This window comes from Neolamprologus brichardi, chromosome 4 (genome assembly GCF_056152115.1).
Source record: "Neolamprologus brichardi isolate AB-2024 chromosome 4, ASM5615211v1, whole genome shotgun sequence".
In the NCBI taxonomy this organism is placed as follows: Eukaryota; Metazoa; Chordata; class Actinopteri; order Cichliformes; family Cichlidae; genus Neolamprologus; species Neolamprologus brichardi.
The window spans coordinates 22,092,765-22,105,114 of NC_142107.1; positions in this window are offsets into that span (position 1 = coordinate 22,092,765).

Consider the following 12,350-nt stretch of genomic DNA (forward strand, 5'->3'; position numbering starts at 1 on the left):
AAAGCTAAACAGAATAACCAAGTCACTACAGAATCAACCCTACAATAACAAAGTAGACTGACATAATACCAAATGACAAAAACACAAGCCTCGCACTTGCACTGGAGTGGCTTGAAGCTGAATGTAAAGAGGCAGGAACACCTTAACACCTTATTCATATTTGATAAAACAGTTTTCCCTTTTGGTTCTAAGATGTTATGACGCCACCCACCACTACCAGAGCAGCACCTTCTCTCTTTGTGGCAAGACGTTAGAAATGAACAAAGTGTGAATTAAGCGGATGTGGATGCTAGCCTCCTAACGTCAGCCACACTCGGCAAACTAATCTCAAATTATGTTTGCAACCCTAACATCATCCATTTAACCGCGCTTAGCTTTGGCTATTTTCTAAGGGTTTTCTTACTTTAGCCTAGCCAGCAAGGCTAAAAACTTTGTTGTGCCCAGCTTGCATTGTTCAGTAATCCCTCAAAACTATAATGGATTCAGATCCAGCAACTCTAACAAACAAACAGAAACAGCAAACTAGGCGATTTTTCTGAACAATAAAATCCAGTCAAAAATAAATGTAAAGAATTTAATGTTTGCATCTGTGGGCCAGAACAGCACCTTCAATTACTGAGTAATTAAATCTGATAGGCTGGTTAATGCACATAATTATTAAATGAGAGTAATTTTTCCTGTGCTGCAGCAGGGCATTGCTTCTGGTAACATTTATATACATGCTGGATAATTTAAAAAATGATATCCCACAGCCCTCTTAAACTCTCAGCACAGCCTTTTTCCTTTTCAATTTCAATTTCTTTATTGTCCCACAAGGGGAAATTAGTTTAGCAGCAGGATATAAATAAACAGAACAATACTATAAAATAATAATAACAATAATAATGATAGAAAGTTCAAGGACAGTTATTTGCCATTGAGGAGACAAGATGCAGTGGGGATAAAAGAGACCTGGAGTCTTTTAGTCTTCCTCACAGGTACTCTAAAACGGCGGCCGGAAGGCAACAACTCAAACTCACTGTGAAGTGGATGGTTCACACAGTTAATAATAGAATGAGTCTTTCTAAGCACATTTCTATTGTAAATGGCCAAAAGTCCATCTTGCCAGCGCCCTGAAATTTTGCTAGCAGTTTTTACCAGAAGTCCCAACCGATTGTTATTCTTCACCGTCAGGTCACCAAACCACGCAACAATACAAAAACACATCACAGATTCAATAAAACTTCTATAAAACAAAGACAACATCTCAGATGAGATTAAAAGATCTCATTTTCCTTAAAAAGAACAGTCTTTGTTGAACTTTTTTAGTAGTGGCATCAGCATGAGATTCAAAACACAGTTTATGGTCGAGTACCACACCTAGATATTTATAACTCTCAACTATCCCAATATCGGCAGTTTTAATGATAGTAGGTGATGAGCTATAAGAGGACTTCCTAAAATCAATAATCATGTCTTTAGTTTTTGACACATTAAGTGAAAGGAAGGACTCATCACACCAATTCACAAAATCATCTACAACCTGTCCATGGCCTGACTCGTCCCCCACTAGAAGACTGACGATCACTGTGTCGTCAGCAAACTTCAGGATATGTCTGTTCGTGAAACTGCTGCGACACTCCTTCTCATCGCAGTGATGCCTTCATGGCACAAACGTAGAGCTGTGGTCACACAGTAGTACATAAGCACAGAGGTATAACGATTAAGATATACAGATATAAAGATAGAAGTATAAACATTTTTAAGCAGCAGCCAATTTCAAATGCAACTTTTTAATCAAACCAACAAATATCAGCAAACACACAAAACAGTTTTTTGGGACTTTTGTGACCACTGTAATTCAGTGGTTGCACGCAAACACTGCACTACACAGTTTAGTGCAGCCTAAACTGGTTAGTTTGCACTAATGTCATTGTAGGATCTTTACCTTACAATATAAAATGCCCTGAGGCTGTTTATGTTTTGAATTGGTGCTAATCAATCAAACTGCTTTTAATTGAATCGATTTACTGTGATAACACTTATATTGATGCACTACTGGTTACATCTAGGGTGCTGTTACTAGGTTATATCACGGGTGGCAGATATCAATTTATATTTTAGGTGATGAAGCTGATTAGATTCACTCACTGAAGTCTGCTTTTTATACTAGCTTCATAATGTCTGCAGGTTAGAAATCTGCTCACATAACACCTGCTTATATCTTTTTGAGTTAACTTGGCTAAATCTATAAAGAGCAGTGAATATTGCAGTAGGAGCACAGGTCAGCTGCTGGAGCTCACAAAGCAAATTATGTGACTTATATCTATGTAATTATTTTCTCCATGATGCTACGCCTCATCTTAGGGTTAACCCACCTGCCAAATCAAGTTTAACCTCTGTGTGTATCCAGTGTGTAGACATATGAACTGTCTCTAATATCAAAACTCCTCAATATTCAGTATTCAGTCGTCCAGAAGACCTTGTGCTACTGCTGCAAAGCCCTTAAAATGAAACAAGAGATACCGAGAACCCCCACAGGCATCCCCTCTTGATTAGCTGTGGTGTCATTTTGAGTATTTTAAAATGCAATTTGAAAGGTAACGTGACCTTCTGCACAGTCAATTGGTAATAAAGTAATGAACAGGTTTCTCTGTCTGTGTGATGCATCCAAAACACCTTCATCGTGGCTCTATTTAAAACATCTTTTTTTAAAGTCTGAGTACAGTAAAGTGGTGCTGGTAAAGAAGGATCATTTAAGTACATAAACAGAAATTTACTTTTTAAATTTTGCTGCCACGTGCTGAATTCTCAGGTGTAGTGTTGCTGTTCTTTTCTTTCCTTTTCAGTATGTCTGCACCTTTTCTGGGATTTAATTAATGTAATTAAATTAATTATTATTCACTTGTATCTCTCTGAGTTGCGTATTGCCTGAAATCTATTAAGTGCAAAATTATGAAGCCAAACTTCATGATTATGAAGCTTCTGTGAGAACAAATACACTATAAATATCTTAATATTTGCTGTAGTACTCATCACTCTGTTTTCCAAGGAGCAAACACAAATCATAAAAGTTGAAGTTAAATAAATTATAGTGATAATATTAAAGAGACTCTACATCTCTAAGTGAGAAATGGGCTAATTTTCTCAAACATCTTTACAACTGAACTTTTTGCTACCGAAGGGGTCGCCCCCTGCTGGCCATTAGAAAGCAGGTTTAAGGAATTTCATCACATTTTTAATGCAACCCTAACCCTAACAATGCAATATGCAAAGTGTCAGATGCAGCGAATAAAGCACGCCATCACTGGACTCCAGCGCAGTGCAGACGTGTTCTCTGGAGTGATGAATCAGGTTTCTCTGTCTGACAATATGATGGGTGAGTCTGGTTTTTGCAGTTTGCAGGAGAACAGTACTTCTCTGAGTTCAGTGTGTTAAGTGTAAAGTTTGGTGGTGTGGGGTTGTTTTTAAGGAGTTCAGGATTTCAGGAATTGTCCAAAGGAACATTTTGGACAATTTCATTCTCCCAACTTTGTGGGAACAGTTTGGCGATGGCCCCTTCCTGTTCCAACATAGCTGGGCACCTTCAACAAAGTCAGGTCCATAATAGATGAGCAAGTTTGCAGTGGAAGAACTTAACTGGCTTGCAGCGCACTGACCTCAATCCCATGGATACCTTTGGGATCATTTAGAGTGGAGACTATGAACAAGGACTTCTCGTCTAACATCAGTGTCAAAAGTTCAAAATGTCCCATGAAGTCACTCCTAAACCTTGCGGGAAGCCTTCCCAGAAGAATTGAAGCTGTTATGGTCCAAAGGGTGGACCAAGATCATATTAAATCCTGTGGATTAAGAACGGGATGTCACTCAAGTTGGTAATTTGTTTACTGAGCATAAATGAACTTTTGCACATCAGAATCAGTTTTGTGCACTCCATTCTCCAGCCATTGGTCATGTGACACAAAAAGGGTACACACAATATCAACGTCATTAGTGCCACTGTAGTGCAACTGACTCAAGGTGACTGAGGCTGGATACACCGCCTGCTGGATGCTGGCATGGCATGCATGTCCGAGTTGTTGCCTCAACCCAGGATGTCCACGAAAGTGCCGTGTGGTACCGGCAGTGTGCAGGTGGGCTTTGTTCTGCTCAAACAGAACATGGTCATTAGAACATGGTCATTAGAGAAACTGCAGTTTTTCACTGACGTTATTTTTCAGCTGTGGGTTTGCTGCTCGGATTAAAAATGAATCTGAACACGTTTCCATTTCAAATAACTGTTTGTTTTTTCTGTTGACTTTTTGCAGTTTGATTGTTTCATTTAATGATGATGTCATAAGTACACTGTTTACTGTATCAAATGTTTGTTATATAACATAATGTGAGTATCCAGCAGAGATACTTAACTGCTACATTTTATGTGACTTTCCAACACTGTTATAGTGCATTATGCCTACACACCGCTGCTGTAAATAGATCTGCTTTCCTTACCTAAAGCTCACGGATCTGACAAGGCAGCATTTGCATTATAGATATGTGGTCACCATGGCAACTTAGTCAAACACAATGACCTTAAGCGAGAGGCTAAAGAGGAGGGCTGGAAATCAAAGTTTCACATGTGGAAGTGTGTCTGCTTTGGCATGAGGGCCTGTTGTTGGGACTTAATGACCAAATCAAAACACTGAGTACGCTTGTTTATGCAGGCGAGGAGACTCTAAATGGCACAAAATGGGATGGATGGCACCTCAATAATTACCAATATCAAGGACCATTTTGCCTCTCTTATGTCGCACCTGCGCTTTATGCAGCAGGTTCAGACCGCTTCGTCCTCATGACTCGCTGCTGCTGTTTCAGACCGTCGCCACCGCAGCTGCTGGAGCCCACTTTGGAGGCAATTATTTTTGCATTGACTGAATCAAGGCTCATAGAGACTGGAGCCGCATACTGATCGATGTAAGTGTCTGTCTACGTCTCTGCCAAATGATTCCATTAGAAAAACGTACATTCATAGCACGAGGCAGCTTACAACTTCAGCCGCATTACTTTGAGTTTGTTTGTTGCATTCGCTTTTTTGACATCTTGTTAGATTACTGCTCTTCTGTTGCTTTCTGTACCTGCCATGTGCAACACAACAGAAACATCTTTAGGAGTCAAACACACACTTTAATCTGAATGAAAGTGCAGTGAGCACTGTTCTTCCTGAGCACTGGGCACATGACCCCCCTCATCCCCAACTGAAACCATGAGGATAAAATTAATCTTATAGTGTCCAACAATGGAAAGCATGTAACTGAGTACTTTTACTCATAAGGTTTACTGAGTTACAGTTCTGATGTAATCTGTTTAGGTATCATATTACATATACCTCAGTTCCAATGTTCCCTCTAATTTTTCATGTGTCTGAGCGAACACACAAACTCCCTGAGCGATCTCGTGGACCACTGTGAGCGACAGCCAGTGTTGGGAAGGTTACTTTTAAAATGTATTCCATTACAGAATACAGAATACATGCCCCAAAATGTATTCTGTAACGTATTCCGTTACGTTACTCAATGAGAGTAACGTATTCTGAATACTTTGGATTACTTAATATATTATCATGCTGTTTACAACTACGTGAATGTACTATTGCTGTGATTTATTACTGTTACTGAAGGTCTGCGGCTCCGAATCGTAGTAAAGGGACCTCTGGCTAATACGGTGGGATCTGCGTCGGGCTGGTAGCCGAAAACTAGCTTTACTTTGTTGTCTGGGTCAAGTTTGCTAGCAGAGAGACAGAGAGAAGCGTTGAAAGGCTGCTCCAACTGAACTTATTGTTTTTGGAGGAAAACACGAACACGTGTACAGCTGAGTCTTAATAGCTTACTTACAACTGGGCTCGTCAGGCTCTCTTCTTGGCTGCAGTGGTTATTATTATATTTACATGCTTCCAGCTCCTGTTTTTGCTCGATGACAGCTCGTACTTTTCCTTTTTCTCCCTCCCTCGCTCACAGACACATAACGGGTATGGCAGTCCATTCTCCCTGCAGCACGGACTACACTGCCTATGATGCTACATTCTTTAGAGCTATACCTGTAGCATTCTGCCTATTAGCTTAGCACAACAACAACAAAAAGGCCTCTCTCACCCAGGAAACACGCAGAGAGAGAGCGGCACCCTGTAACCATGGCAACCCTAACGCCGCCTGGAACAACAGAACGTAGCTGTCAAACAAAACCCAAACAGTCCTGACCCGCCACAATATGAAACAGGGAAGTACCGCCGTGTAATCCATTTATTTCAACAAAGTAACTGTATTCTAAATACCACCTTTTTAAACGGTAACTGTAACGGAATACAGTTACTCATATTTTGTATTTTAAATACGTAACGGCGGTACATGTATTCCGTTACTCCCCAACACTGGCGACAGCAAACGTGTGCACTGTGGTCACGCCAGCGTCGAATCATCCAAGTTACATGGTTTATTAAAATAATCAAATTACAGCATTTATGTTTGACTACTTTTAATTAACTGCTTTAGCCCACTTACAATGAAAATGTAAAAAAAAAATCTTGTTCATGACCTGTGTAGTATGTTAACACTATTGGAAGCAAAAATAACTTGAACTCCAATTTTGAAAACGCAACTTTCTTCTTCTTTTTTTAAATAAAGCTCTGACTTGTGTTATGAGTCTGTGGTCTGGGAGAGAGTCTGTAACTCTGTCTGCAAAATACAGTATATAATGACCAATGTTGGGCAGTTAATTATATGGTTACTTGTTCAAAAAAGTAACTGAGTTATGCAAACAATGAAGATTTTTGCAGCTGTTTACCTAAAAATGCAGCCAATGCGGTTTTTTAAACAAACATTTCAAACTATTTACAGAACAATCAGCTGTTCTGCATCAAATTTGATGCCACACAAATTATTTGTGCCACTCCAAAAATAATTTCTGTCCACTATGAGATGAAGGAGAACAACAGCCTGATACCTGCAGGCCTGACAACAGGAGACGTATCACTCCTGTAACACCTGTAACATTCAGCAGTCGCCTCATTATTCTGACACACACAACAAAACTATTGACTACACTACACACTAACTACACAAGATTTGCGCTAAATGTCGCAAATCTCTCACATCTCAAAACCGTTACTCCTAAAACTTCCACCTTCCTAAACAACTAAATGCCATGTTGCCATATCATTTTTTGATTGGTCGACATGGTAAATTTTTCGACGAATAGGAAAGGCTTGGGTTTTTTTGTTTGTTTTTTTTGCTCACAGGCTTTCGAGCGTTTTCCTTATAAAACGCAGTTTTTACCGTTTCTGTTTCTGTATTAACACTCAAAGCTTCATATCCATGAAATTATGTGCGTGTTTTTTTACAGTTTGTCTACATTAAATGTTGCTCTGATTTTAAACTATTTAACATAATAAAATATTTATAATATAGATATCTTGTTCTTGGCTCCCTTTCTAGGCAACCCATGTAAAACATCTGGAACTGCCCCTGCTAAGCATGAACTTTCTGTAATGTTCTTGAGAGGAAAGTACAGTTGTTAAAGTCCCACTTCTGATTCAATTCAGTTGATTTTTAACATCCTAAATCATAAAAAAGCTATTTTCCTCAGTAGCCTTCAACAGGAGCCAGAGAATATTCTTAAGAATAATAAGAATAAGAACAACTTTATTTATCCCGAGGGAAATTATTTTGTCATGTACATGTTCAAAGCAGCAGGAGAGACAGAGGAACAGATGAATAAGATATATGATATACAATAAGAATAGTAGTGTACAGCAATATACAGTAGGATAGTGCAAGACATAGTATCGGATAACTCTAATGAAGTAATATATATAACTATATCCTGGTGAAATAACTGAACTATCAGTGCAGGCGATTCTAGAAAGTGACAAAGTATTGTGCAATAGAATAAAGGGAGTAGCAGCGTATGATGGGGGGATGAAACAAATATTCAATAAGTACTCTTGGGTAATATTGCATGGTCTGGGAGGGAACAGAATAATTTGGTAATCATCTCAGGAAGATCACCTACAGAGTGAGGAAGAGTTAAACAGTCTTATAGCCACCGGTACAAAGGATTTACTGCGGCGGTCTGTTCTGCATTTCGGGGCAATGAGTCTTCTGCTGCGTTTGCTCCGACGGTCCATCATGGGGGCGTGCATGGGGTGGGAGGGGTTGTCCATGATAGAAAGAAGCTTTGTTAGCATTCTCCTTTCAGACACCTCCTCCAGGTTCTCAAGTCTGACACGCAGGACAGAACCAGCCTTTCTAATCAGTTTGTTCAGCCTGTTGGCATCCGTCTTCACCCCACTTCCCCAGCACACAGCTGCAAAGAACACGACGCTCTCCAACACCGAGTGATAGAACATGGTCAGCATTTTCCTAACTTTAGACAGTTGGTTTGGTAGTGTGAGCACTGCTGCACCGCAAACATCACTCATCCTAATGTTGCAGTCATCCTGTGAACACTAGCAGCATTAACATCCAGGCACTCTGACACATCTGCTGACAGTTTATGCTCTGCCGATTCTCTTAGTTTGCCTTTCTCCCACCAGACTAACAGTAATCATGCTACTAACTAATACCTTTTAAATAAACATTGTATGCTATACAATAATAAAACCTTAATGCCCTGGGCATGTGCCCACTTTTCCCATGCAGTTATCTGTCTGTGTAAACACTGGATAATAAATGATATTAAATCTTCCAAAGGTAGCCAGATGAGATAGTCAGTTGAAAGAGATTGTTGCATCTCTTGTATTAAAACCAAATAAATCCTTCGGTTACATCTTGATTGCAAATATAAAAAGAAGAAAACTGTTTCTGCACAAATGTTTCTGAACCAATCTGTACTGTATATGGTTTTGCATTTGTGCCAAAAGTGGCAGGAGGACACAGAGGGGGGTAATGTGACATCAGACTGAATCATCAGACTAGTGAAGAGCTGCGTAATTTTAGATTTTAAACTCTTGCATAAACTTAGTTTATCTAAACTTTGTGGTTAATTTCCCTTAAATGCATGCTGTGGCTTCTTTGTGCTCAGTTTATGTGTAGGGTTTTATTTAGTGCCTCTTTACAGATGTTTTAAGTGTGTCTCTTTTGTGAGTGTTTGGTATCTCTTTTTGGTTATTTTAAGTCTCTCTAATTGGGTTTCTTTGTGTCTCCTTTGTAATTCTAATGAGCTATTTTAGGTCTATTGTTGTAGAACTGGGTCATCACCTTACAATATAAAGCGCCTGAGGCGATTGCTAGTGGTGGGCGGGTCGATCCAATCCATGTGTGATGAGATCGATACTTTAGTTTCTGCATGCACTGCTGCAAAGGGGCAACCTGGCTGCCTGTGTAAGTGCCTCTGCTTTCAAGTGTCACAGCGCAGAGCAGCCACAGTTTGGTCCTGTCACGTGTCTCAGCAGCGCAAGCAAAGAAGCAAGCATGTTTAGCTAGCCAGGCTGCCCAGCAGCGCAGTATGGCAGAGTATCCAGGAACATGATGGTGGTAACAGTAATATTTTAGTTATCTTCAGCATTGCTGTAATTTTTAAAGTGCAGCTGGCTAATTCTTATTTTAATCAACTAAAAAAGTATAAATTACATTGAGACCTTGATATAATTGAATTAAAGCAAACATTCCAATTATAATATGGCTCAGATTTGATTGAATGTAATTACTCCTTTGCAGTGTTGGGTAAGTTACTTTAAAATAGTAACTTAGTTACATTACTAGTTACTTCTATCAAAAGTAACTCAGTTACTTCAAGTTACTCGTTACTTTCAAAGTAACTAGTTACTAGGGAAAGTAACTTTGGTTTTACTCAGAATTCTCTTGTTAATGTGTTGCTTCCATAACTTTGCCAGTCTTCTAGCTTGCTTACTTGCCACAAGTGCACTGTGCCACCTAACAATAGAAAGGAAAAGATAATGTGCATATTTCCACAAGAGAAATCCCACGCCTGGACCGTCATTGACTGCTGCCATGATTCTAGCCTACGTCACAGCATCATGTGCGCTTTTTACATCCAACACAAATACTGCAGTCGTGGTGCTTTGATTGTACTCAGAACTCGGAAATTCTGCCTTCTGAATAGGAAGATGTAGGTAACACCAGACTGCAGATGAGCTGCATACAGGGCTGGACGGGGACAAAAAATCAGCCTGGGCATTTTGACTAGAGACCGGCCCACCATTATAGGAAAAATCATAAAGCCTTTGAATGAAAACAAACGCTGTTGTGACAGTGATGTACACAGTTTTGATGGTATATATGCATCAATCTATCAATCCTTTGTTGTAAGATTCAGATAATTATTTTTTAAAAGCTAGACATTTTAAATGAGAATAAGAAAGAAAAGTATTTCTTTGTGCCCACCTCTCCCTGTTAATGCTCTACCTGGCCCCCCTGGCAAAACTTTGCTAGATCCGTCCCTGCACAGTTACCAGCTGTCAGCTACCTAAAAAAGGATCCTGGGGTTATCTGTCTCTCAGAAACAGTTCATAACTTCCCTTCAACTCATTCATGTCACCTAAAAGGTAAACCTGTTTCTCCATCACCTGTTCAGCTCTGATGATTCAGTAAGGACATCTCCTGGTTTCATCTTCATGTTTCCCTCTCACCAGATAACCAAACCGATATCATGACCAGCAGCTTTTTTGCAGCTGTGGCTCCAGCAAACATCAGCTGATACTAGAAATTAATATTAAGTAAATTCTAACAACAGCTGATCAAGCTTAAACGTGCTGCTGTTGTTTAGCGCGACATCCGCTGGTTTTCTCTTTCTGGCGCAAAGTGGGCGATAAACAAACAAGAGAGCCGATCAGCTGATCATTGATCAGTTTTCATGATTGAAGTAGAAACAGGAGAGGGGGGGGGGGGGGGATGAAAGAAGAAGAGGCAGCTGTGCAGCAAAGACACAGAATAACTCCAGCTTTGTGTCTTTTTCATTGTAGCTGAATTACGGGACAAACTGTTCCTTTTCACCTCAATAAGAAACGCGTCATATTTTCTCTGAATACCAGACGGGACGGTTGGCAACTCTAATAACTTATGAACAAAATAAAGTTCAACATTAACTTCATAGCACCCACCCAGCTGTATAGAAACTCCGTCATGCTAGCTAGTGCGCAGTACGGAAAAAGTCAGAATAACGAAAATAAACTCCACCTAAACTTGGTTTATATCTGACCCAGATAGCCTGCAGGTCATAACTTCTTACCTGAAGTTCAGTTCACACTTGGACCGGCGGCCGCCTCGGGTCTCTTTTCCTTCTGCGTCCCCTTTCCCTCATCCACCTGCTGCCTCCACCACTTGCTAATGTTACAGAATCTGTGGAAGCTCCGCGATAGCCACCACACGAAGTAACGAGTAACGACACTATCTAAATCCCAGTAACGACTAACGCGTTCCTGATTTTGGCATAATAACTAGTTACCGTGCTCGTTACCACAATAATAACGTAGTTACTGTAACGCGTTACATAATAACGCGTTAGTCCCAACACTGCTCCTTTGTGTTAACTGTGAAGCAGATACAGTATGATTATTATATTTAAACTAAATACTCATTATAGTATTTCTGTCCTGGGTTTTAACTCATTAATAACTTAAAGGAAAAATCCCCCCAAACACTTAAAGGTCATGAAAACCCATTCACATTTAGCAATGGTGATGCATCTATGTTAATTATTAAAAAGTATCCGTATCGGCAATAATCGGCCTTGTATTTACTCGATATTGGATCAATACCAAATCTTAGAGTATTGCACACCACCAGCGATTGCTTTGATTTGGCACTATCGAAATAAAATTAATTATTTTTGTGTCTGTAGTTCTTTCACGTCTCTGTGGGGGTTTTGGATCTCTTATTTTCCGTTTGGTGTCTCCTTGTGGTTAATTTGTTTCTCTTTAAGATTGTTTTGTGATATTTTTGGTTGTTTGGTGTCCTTTTGTGGTTAATTTGTATCTTTTTTCTGTTTGTAGTTCTTTTGTATATCTTTGGGTTGTTTAGAGGCTCTGTGGCTACTTTCTCTTTTTGTGCTTTTAAGTCTCTTTTTGATTATTTTACATCTCTTTTGTGATTGTTTTGTGTCCTATTTTGTCTCATCTGTTATTTTGTGTCTATGTTTTATGCCACTTGTGATTTTTTTGTATCTTTTTGCGGTCCTTTTTTATTCACAGCTCTCAGAGTGACTTTTCAGTAAGAAACAAAAATCCAAGGCTGAAAAACATCTTGGACCGCCGCACAAATATCCAGCACCCCATTAATTCCATTTTGTGGACTATTCTCCTATGAATGGAGCAGTGGGAACAATGGATTCTTCATAATGGACAGAGTACAATGATGAAAGCTATTACAGCGAGATCAGTC